Here is a 10000-nt window from a genome sequence, read left to right as displayed (position 1 = left end):
CAACTGCAGCAGGACTAATAATACTGTTCCCTGTTCCTTATCAGTAGCAGCAGGACTAATAATACTGTTCCCTGTTCATTATCAGTAGCAGCAGGACTAATACTACTGTTCCCTGTTCATTATCAGCATCATCAGGACTAATAATACTGTTCCATGTTCATTATCAGTAGCAGCAGGACTAATAATACTGTTCCCTGTTCATTATCAGCATCATAAGGACTAATAATACTGTTCCCTTTTCATTATCAGCATCATCCGGACTAATAATACTGTTCCCTGTTCCTTATCAGCAGCAGCAGGAATAATAATACTGTTCCCTGTTCATTATCAGTAGCAGCAGGACTAATAATACTGTTCCCTGTTAATTATCAAATGCAGCAGAACTAATAATAATGTTCCCTGTTCATTATCAGCAGCAGGACTAATAATACTGTTCCCTGTTCATTATCAGCAGCAGGACTAATAAAACTGTTCCCTGTTCATTATCAACTGCAGCAGGACTAAAATTACTGTTCCCTGTTCATTATCAGCATCATCAGGACTAATAATACTGTTCCCTGTTCATTATCAGCAGCAGCAGGACTAATAATACTGTTCCCTGTTCATTATCAACTGCAGCAGGACTCATAATACTGTTCCCTCTTCATTATCAGCAGCAGGACTAATAATACTGTTCCCTGGTTATTATCATTATCATCAGGACTAATAATACTGTTCCCTGTTCATTATCAGCAGCAGCAGGACTAATAATACTGTTACCTGTTCATTATCATCATCATCAGGACTAATAATACTGTTCCCTGTTCAATATCAGCAGCAGCAGGACTAATAATACTGTTCCCTGTTCATTATCAGCAGCAGCAGGACTAATAATACTGTTCCCTGTTCATTATCAGCATCATCAGGACTAATAATACTGTTCCCTGTTCATTATCAACTGCAGCAGGACTAATAATACTGTTCCCTGTTCATTATCAGCATCATCAGGACTAATAATACTGTTCCCTGTTCATTATCAACTGCAGCAGGACTAATAATACTGTTCCCTGTTCATTATCAGTAGCAGCAGGACTAATAATACTGTTCCCTGTTCATTATCAGTAGCAGGAATAATAATACTGTTCCCTGTTCATTATCAGCAGAAGGAATAATAATACTGTTCCCTGTTCATGATCAGTAGCAGGACTAATAATACTGTTCCCTGTTCATTATCAAATGCAGCGGGACTAATAATAATGTTCCCCGTTCATTATCTGCAGCAGCAGGACTAATAATACTGTTCCCTGTTCATTATCAGCAGCAGGACTAATAATACTGTTCCCTGTTCATTATCAACAGCAGCAGGACTAATAACACTGTTCCCTGTTCATTATCAAACGCAGCAGGACTAATAATAATGTTCCCTGTTCATTATCTGCAGCAGCATGACTAATAATACTGTTCCCTGTTCATTATCAGCAGCAGGACTAATAACACTGTTCCCTGTTCATTATCAACTGCAGCAGGACTAATAATACTGTTCTCTCTTCTTATCAGCAGCATGACTAATAATACTGTTCCCTGTTCATTATCAGCAGAAGGAATAATAATACTGTTCCCTGTTCATGATCAGTAGCAGGACTAATAATACTGTTCCCTGTTCATTATCATCATCATCAGGACTAATAATACTGTTCCCTGTTCATTATCAGTAGCAGCAGGACTAATAATACTGTTCCCTGTTCATTATCAGCATCATCAGGACTAATAATACTGTTCCCTGGTCATTAACATTATCATCAGGACTAATAATACTGTTCCCTGTTCATTATCATTATCATCAGGACTAATAATACTGTTCCCTGTTCATTATCAGCATCATCAGGACTAATAATACTGTTCCCTGTTCATTAACATTATCATCAGGACTAATAATACTGTTCCCTGTTCATTATCAGCAGCAGCAGGACTAATAATACTGTTCCCTGTTCATTATCAGTAGCAGCAGGACTAATAATACTGTTCCCTGTTCATTATCAGCAGCAGGAGGATATTTGTGTCATATCGGCTGCTCTCTCACAGCCAGGGAGGTATATGTCAGTATATCCACCTAATGAAGTCCCTTATGCCCCCTCTCACCCCTCCTCACCCCCTTAACCATCCTCGCTGCATCTCGTTGTCTCTCCCTGCCCTTCACCCCATCTCACCCTTCTCTCTTCCTCTCTTCCTCACCGGCTAACTGCCCCTTCACCCCTCTGCCCCCCCCCCTTACCCCCCCCTCACCGGCTCGCTGCCCCCTCATCCCTCTGCCCCCCCTCACCAGGCTGTTACTATGACAACCACCAGATTCCAACCACAGCATCACAACTAAAGCTTCCTTCTCTCTCTTGATTTAGAGCACATGCTTTGATCACAAGCCATCACATGTTCACAGATTAATCACATAATGTGTGACTTCTTGTTAAAGCGTCATTATATTTTAGAACCACATTCTCTGACATCGCTGATTCTGTGGCGGTATATTAGCCTACCTCCAACCTCACACTCCCACACACAATAATCACACTTTAGGCCGGTTAGACCCAGATTAAGCCTAGTCCTGGCCCCATTGGTTTGTAGTCTTGGACATGGCTTAAAGTAACTGTCCAGTCAAAATACTCACTTTTAAAAGTTTGTATTCTGTTAACTCATACCCAAATAATGTTGTTGACTCATCCTATACTCGTATTTGTGGCCATAGCATGAATAGGAGAAAAAAAAAACACTTCAAAAACCCCACCTCAAACTTTTATCTCACAGAGACCATTTAAAAAATACTATTTCCTCATAGAGGATGTTCTACTCCTGAGTAGGACGAGCTGGCCAATCAGTGGTCTAGTGGAGGATGAGCTGGCCAATCATCGGTCTAGAGTAGGATGAGCTGGCCAATCAGCGGTCTAGAGTAGGATGAGCTGGCCAATCAGTGGTCTAGAGCAGGGGTTCGCGCGAGGGGTCGGCAGGGGGGCATTTATAGGATTTTTAGCCCATATATATTGTTGTAATTTTTTTGTCACTCAAATATCACATGAATACACATTAGACATGGCAAAATGTATAGAATTGCAAGAAAAGTAGGTTTAAAACTGCAAAAAAAATGTACACCCCATGACAAAATGTGTAGAATTGCTTTAAACCTGCAAAATTCTCTCCACCAACAAGAGGGATGTGAAGAGTTTGTACCATGAAATAAACATGGCGCTGATGATGTAAGAGGATGTTCACCAATGCTGGAAGACTAGAGGAGGATGAGCTGGCCAATCAGCGGTCTAGAGGAGGATGAGCTGGCCAATCAGCGGTCTAGAGGAGGATGAGCTGGCCAATCAGCGGTCTAGAGGAGGATGAGCTGGCCAATCAGTGGTCTAGAGGAGGATGAGCTGGCCAATCAGCGGTCTAGAGGAGGATGAGCTGGCCAATCAGCGGTCTAGAGGAGGATGAGCTGGCCAATCAGCGGTCTAGAGGAGGATGAGCTGGCCAATCAGCGGTCTACTCGCATTAAGATTTTTTATGACCGATATACGCGCATACCATTCTGTTGTTGGGGTACGCGCACACCATTCCAACAGAGAAAAGCTGCTTTTTAACATATTAAATACCATTTTTTGGAAGGAAAAGTCTTTCACTCATATTGTAAGTAATTATAGGTAATATTTCATGGAAATCTGGAAACACTGGACAGATACTTTAATCATGTCTAGGACTAGGTTCAAACTTGGTATGACAATGACCACAGCTGGCAAGACTGCACCAACAGATCTATCACTCACCCTCAGTGTGGGAGTATCCCTCTGTTAGGGTTAAAGGTCAGGGATCAGATTCACCCTCAGTGTGGGAGTATCCCTCTGTTAGGGTTAAAGGTCAGGGATCAGACTCACCCTCAGTGTGGGAGTATCCCTCTGTTAGGGTTAAAGGTCAGGGATCAGACTCACCCTCAGTGTGGGAGTATCCCTCTGTTAGGGTTAAAGGTCAGGGATCAGATTCACCCTCAGTGTGGGAGTATCCCTCTGTTAGGGTTAAAGGTCAGGGATCAGACTCACTCTCAGTGTGGGAGTATCCCTCTGTTAGGGTTAAAGGTCAGGGATCAGATTCACCCTCAGTGTGGGAGTATCCCTCTGTTAGGGTTAAAGGTCAGGGATCAGATTCACCCTCAGTGTGTGAGTATCCCTCTGTTAGGGTTAGGGTTAAAGGTCAGGGATCAGACTCACTCTCAGTGTGTGAATATTCCTCTGTTAGGGTTAGGGTTAAAGGTTAGGGATCAGACTCACCCTCAGTGTGGGAGTATCCCTCTGTTAGGGTTAAAGGTCAGGGATCAGACTCACCCTCAGTGTGTGAATATCCCTCGGCGGTGACCTTCCATTGGATGAGGACCCCCAGCAATGCCAGGACAGGCCACACCCCCATGATGACCCAGGTGAACCAGCAGAGAGGACGGGGCGGAGCCACCTTGATCCTCTCCAATATGTATCTGTAATATCATATAGTCAAGGAGTAAGAGGGGGTGTATGTTGGCCAAACCCCTGAGCTACCTTATTGCTATTTTAAACTGGTTACCAACATAAATAGAACAGTATGTATTTTTGCGTCATACCCGTGGTATATTGTCTGATATACACAGGGTTGAAATGCTGTGTCAGCCAATCAGCATCAGGGACTCAAGCTACCCGGTTTATAATATGCACTTGCCTATAATTGTAAAAGAAGGTTCAGGACGGCAGTTTAATTCCCTTCAAAAGCTGAACATTCTTTCACAATCCTAGGACTAAGCAGACTCCTTCAGCGGTCTAGACAACTTCTGAAATCTTAGTTAGAGCACCACCACACCTCAGACGTATAATCTATGCTCTTTAGACAGTTTTTTTCCCAAAGCCACTTACAGTAGTGCGTGCATACATTTGCATACATTTGCATTATTTGCATACATTTTCATACGGGTGGCCTCCGTGGAAATCGAATTTCATATGGGTGGCCCCACGATCCTGGCGTTGGAAGCACCACGCTCTACCAACTGAGCCACAGAGGAGACGAGAGAAGAGGAGGAGAGGTGAGGGGTGAGGAGAGGTGAGGGGTGAGGAGAGGAGGGGTGAGGAGAGGAAGGGTGAGGAGAGGAGGGGTGAGGAGGTGAGGGGTGAGGAGAGGAGGGGTAAGGAGGTGAGGAGGGGTGAGGAGAGGAAGGGTGAGGAGGTGATGGGGTGAGGAGAGGAGAGGAAGGGTGAGGAGGTGATGGGGTGAGGAGAGGAGAGGAAGGGTGAGGAGGTGATGGGTGAGGAGGTGATGGGTGAGGAGGTGAGGGGTGAGGAGAGGAGGGGTGAGGAGAGGAAAGGTGAGGAGAGGAGGGGTGAGGAGGTGAGGGGTGAGGAGAGGAGGGGTAAGGAGGTGAGGAGGGGTGAGGAGAGGAAGGGTGAGGAGGTGAGGGGGTGAGGAGAGGAGGGGTGAGGAGGTGAGGGGTGAGGAGGTGAGGGGTGAGGAGAGGAAGGGTGAGGAGGTGAGGGGTGAGGAGAGGAAGGGTGAGGAGGTGATGGGTGAGGAGAGGAGGGGTGAGGAGAGGAAGGGTGAGGAGAGGAGGGGTGAGGAGGTGAGGGGTGAGGGGGTGAGGGGTGAGGAGAGGAGGGGTGAGAAGGTGAGGGGTGAGGAGAGGAAGGGTGAGGAGAGGAGGGGTGAGGAGGTGAGGGGTGAGGGGGTGAGGGGTGAGGAGAGGAGGGGTGAGAAGGTGAGGGGTGAGGAGAGGAAGGGTGAGGAGGTGAGGGGTGAGGAGAGGAGGGGTGAGGAGGTGAGGGGTGAGGGGTGAGGAGAGGAGGGGTGAGGAGGTGAGGGGTGAGGAGAGGAGGGGTGAGGAGGTGATGGGTGAGGAGAGGAGGGGTGAGGAGGTGAGGGGTGAGGGGTGAGGAGAGGAAGGGTGAGGGGGTGAGGGGTGAGGAGGTGAGGGGTGAGGAGAGGAGGGGTGAGGAGAGGAAGGGTGAGGAGGTGATGGGGTGAGGAGAGGAGGGGTGAGGAGGTGAGGGGTGAGGAGGTGAGGGGTGAGGAGGTGATGGGGTGAGGAGAGGAGAGAGCACTAACTACAGCACCAACATACCTGACCAGAGCGAACAGCTCGAGGAAGTAGTCCACAGTGACGGTGATGACAGCGGAACCAAACACAGCGGTGGAGAGGGTGGTGAAGAAGCGCTGCCATTGGAGGGTGAGGACAGCGAACAGCATGCCTGACCCCAACAACACCCCCAGGGGCAGCCACACCGTCCGGGGGTGGTGGAATTCCTCCAACACTACCTGCATGGGGATTCAATCAATCAATCAAATTAACTTTATTGTCCCCATAAGGAAACTTGGTAGGCAAGCAGGGGTAACGTGAACATAACATTCACGTTATTATTAGGAACACCTTCCTAATATTGAGTTGCATCCCCCTTTTGCCCTCCGAACAGCATCAATTCATCGGGGCATGGATTCTACAAGGTGTCAAAAGCATTCCACAGGGATGCTGGCCCATGTTGACTCCGATGCTTCCCACAGTTGTGTCAAATTGGCTGGATGTCCTTTGGGTGGTGGACCATTCTTGAAACACACAGGAAACTGTTGAACGTGAAAAACCCAGCAGTGTTGTAGTTCTTGACACACTCAACCCGGTGCACCTGGCACCTACTACCATACCCCGTTCAAAGGCACTTAAATCTTTTGTCTTGCCCATTCACCCTCTGAATGGCACACGTACACAATCCATGTCTCAATTGTCTCAAGGATTAAAAATCCTTCTTTAACCTGTCTCCTCCCCCTTCATCTACACTGACTGAAGTGGATTTAACAAGTGACATCAATAAGGGATCATAGCTTTCACCTGGATTCACCTGGTCAGACTATGTCATGGAAAGAGCAGGTGTTCCCAATGTTTTGTCCACTCACTGCATTCACGTTAACTCAGTGTACACAGAGTGTATAAAAAATAGATTTGTGTGGTTACGGGATATGGACGTTTATCACAAACTAGGCAACAGGGCCCATATTCATAAAGCATATCAGAGAAGGAGTGGTGATCTAGGATCAGTTTAGCCTTTTAGATCATAAGGAACAATCCTCAGATCAGCACTCCTATTCTGAGATGCTTGATGAATATGACCCTGAACTTTATAGATCTAATTCTAATCTAAATCTATTATTATTATTATTATTATTATTCAAAATAATTCTTACAAGTGAGGCGATACCCAGCAGTAATCCCAGCAGCAGCCCCACCATGAAGAGTCCCACAGAGCGCACCAGCATGGTGACCAGGCCACAGAGGGTACCGATGCCCAGGCCGATGCCCACCGAGGCCTCCACACTCAGCTGGGTGTCCAAGACACGCTCCTTATAACACAGCAGAAAGATGACGACGGAGCCAAACATCAAGCCTGTTAGGAACATCACCGCCTTGAAACAACGGTAGCCTGAGAGGAGGACAGGAGAGAGAGAGAGAGAGACAGGAGACAGGTTAGAGAACATCACCGCCTTGAAACAACGGTAGCCTGAGAGGAGAGAGAGAGAGAGACAGGAGACAGGAGACAGGTTAGAGAACATCACCGCCTTGAAACAACGGTAGCCTGAGAGGAGGACAGGAGAGAGAGAGAGAGAGAGAGACAGGAGACAGGTTAGAGAACATCACCGCCTTGAAACAACGGTAACCTAGAGAGGAGAGAGAGAGAGACAGGAGACAGGTTAGAGAACATCACCGCCTTGAAACAACGGTAACCTGAGAAGAGGACAGGAGAGAGAGAGAGAGACAGGAGACAGGTTAGAGAACATCACCGCCTTGAAACAACGGTAACCTAGAGAGGAGAGAGAGAGAGACAGGAGACAGGTTAGAGAACATCACCACCTTGAAACAACGGTAACCTAGAGAGGAGAGAGAGAAAGACAGGAGACAGGTTAGAGAACATCACTGCCTTGAAACAACGGTAACCTAGAGAGGAGAGAGAGAGAGACAGGAGACAGGTTAGAGAACATCACCACCTTGAAACAACGGTAACCTAGAGAGGAGAGAGAGAAAGACAGGAGACAGGTTAGAGAACATCACTGCCTTGAAACAATGGTAACCTGGAGAGGAGAGAGAGAGAGAGAGACATGTTAGAGAACATCACTGCCTTGAAACAACAGTAACCTGGAGAGGAGAGAGAGAGATAGGAGACAGGAGACAGACAGACAGGTTAGAGCCTGCAGGACAGACAGACAGGTTAGAGTCTGCAGGACAGACAGACAGACAGGTTAGAGTCTGCAGGACAGACAGACAGGTTAGAGCCTGCAGGACAGACAGACAGGTTAGAGCCTGCAGGACAGACAGACAGGTTAGAGTCTGCAGGACAGACAGACAGACAGGTTAGAGTCTGCAGGACAGACAGACAGATTATAGCCTGCAGGACAGACAGACAGATTATAGCCTGCAGGACAGACAGACAGATTAGAGCCTGCAGGACAGACAGACAGATTAGAGCCTGCAGGACAGACAGACAGGTTAGAGCCTGCAGGACAGACAGACAGGTTAGAGTCTGCAGGACAGACAGACAGACAGGTTAGAGTCTGCAGGACAGACAGACAGGTTAGAGTCTGCAGGACAGACAGACAGACAGGTTAGAGTCTGCAGGACAGACAGACAGGTTAGAGCCTGCAGGACAGACAGACAGGTTAGAGCCTGCAGGACAGACAGACAGACAGGTTAGAGCCTGCAGGACAGACAGACATGTTAGAGCCTGCAGGACAGACAGACAGGTTAGAGCCTGCAGGACAGACAGACAGGTTAGAGCCTGCAGGACAGACAGACAGGTTAGAGCCTGCAGGACAGACAGACATGTTAGAGCCTGCAGGACAGACAGAGAGCATGAAGATGATAACTGAGCCTAGTTATAAAAAGATTGGCTAGTCAGACCATTACTACTGTTCCAGCCGGCTGATAGCTGTTGTTACTTTGGTAGTGTAAAGCGTAGCACAGAGGATTTTAGACCAACCTTTACTTGGTGATACTTCCTCAATTCCAGAGTTGGAAGACAACACATCTTTTCTAAACTTCCATGTCTAGTTGAAGGTGGTTCGTTTGAAAATTGTATTTTATTAAATTAAATATTATTTTTGCTTCATGAAGTAATCCCAACAATGTATACGCCACCATCTTGTCTATTTCAGATCTTCTCATTGGTCAAGACAGGTGAGTGGCATTCAACCAACGCTTCATTTCTGAGTTGCGCTCATGACATGCAGCACATTGGGGTGGAGACCCACCTGTCTCAATCAATGAGATAAGATTTTAAATAGACAAGATGGCAGCATACAAATTGTTGAATTTTTATTAAAATAAAGGAGCATTTTCAAATTCGAACGAACATGCGTCGTCTTCCAACTCAGGAATTGAGGAAGTATCGCCAAGTAAAGGTTGGGTTTAAAATCCGCTTTACACTACCTACGTAACATCGGCTATCAGCCGGCTGAAACAGTAGTAATTGTCTGACTAGCCAATCTTTTTATAACTAGGTTGAGCCAAACATTAAGCCCATAGGGCCCTGCTCAAACGTAGTGCACTATATAGGGAATAGGGTGCCATTTGGGATGCAGTCATTGACTCTCTCTGACCTGCCTTTACAGTCATGCTGAGCGCTAAAGAGACAGGCCACTGGCGAGAGATGAGAGAGAGAAGAGAAAAAGTGAAATCCAGAAAGAGAAAAGCGGAAAAGCTATACTCCGCAGTGCCGAGTGGGTTGGGAGAAGGAGGTTGAATAATGGGTCGATATCTGCTACAGCTGAGTTGACCTGGTTATGCTAATCCTTTATAACAATGAACCCTGAAGCTTATATCTTATAGCAGTTATTCCTTTAAATAACAAACAGTCAAAAGAGCGCTTCTAAAGGGAGAGAGAGAGAGAGAGAGAGAGAGAGAGAGAGAGAAAGAAAGAGAGAGAGAGAGAGAGAGAGGGGGGGAGAGAGAGAGAGAGGCAGAGAGAGAGAGAGAGAGAGAGGGGGGAGAGAGAGA

The 10000-nt window shown here is 46.8% G+C and overlaps 1 pseudogene across 1 annotated transcript in view; it reads right to left on the bottom strand.

Annotated features, from left to right (window-relative positions):
• Positions 1-10000, bottom strand: part of LOC311143295 (transmembrane protein 198-like) — a 22334-nt pseudogene that overhangs the window by 3630 nt on the left and 8704 nt on the right. The window contains exons 2-4 of the transcript in view: positions 7198-7433; positions 6086-6279; positions 4335-4480 (exon numbers count right to left, since the gene is read on the bottom strand). The product of the transcript in view is annotated as a transmembrane protein 198-like (transcript). The remainder of the gene's footprint in view (positions 1-4334; positions 4481-6085; positions 6280-7197; positions 7434-10000) is intronic.

The sequence above is a fragment of the Coregonus lavaretus genome (assembly GCF_964263955.1).
Source record: "Coregonus lavaretus genome assembly, chromosome: 16".
NCBI classification, from domain to species: domain Eukaryota; kingdom Metazoa; phylum Chordata; class Actinopteri; order Salmoniformes; family Salmonidae; genus Coregonus; species Coregonus lavaretus.
The sequence above is the reverse complement of the archived record's forward strand: the minus strand, read 5'-3'. Positions and strand labels throughout refer to the sequence as shown.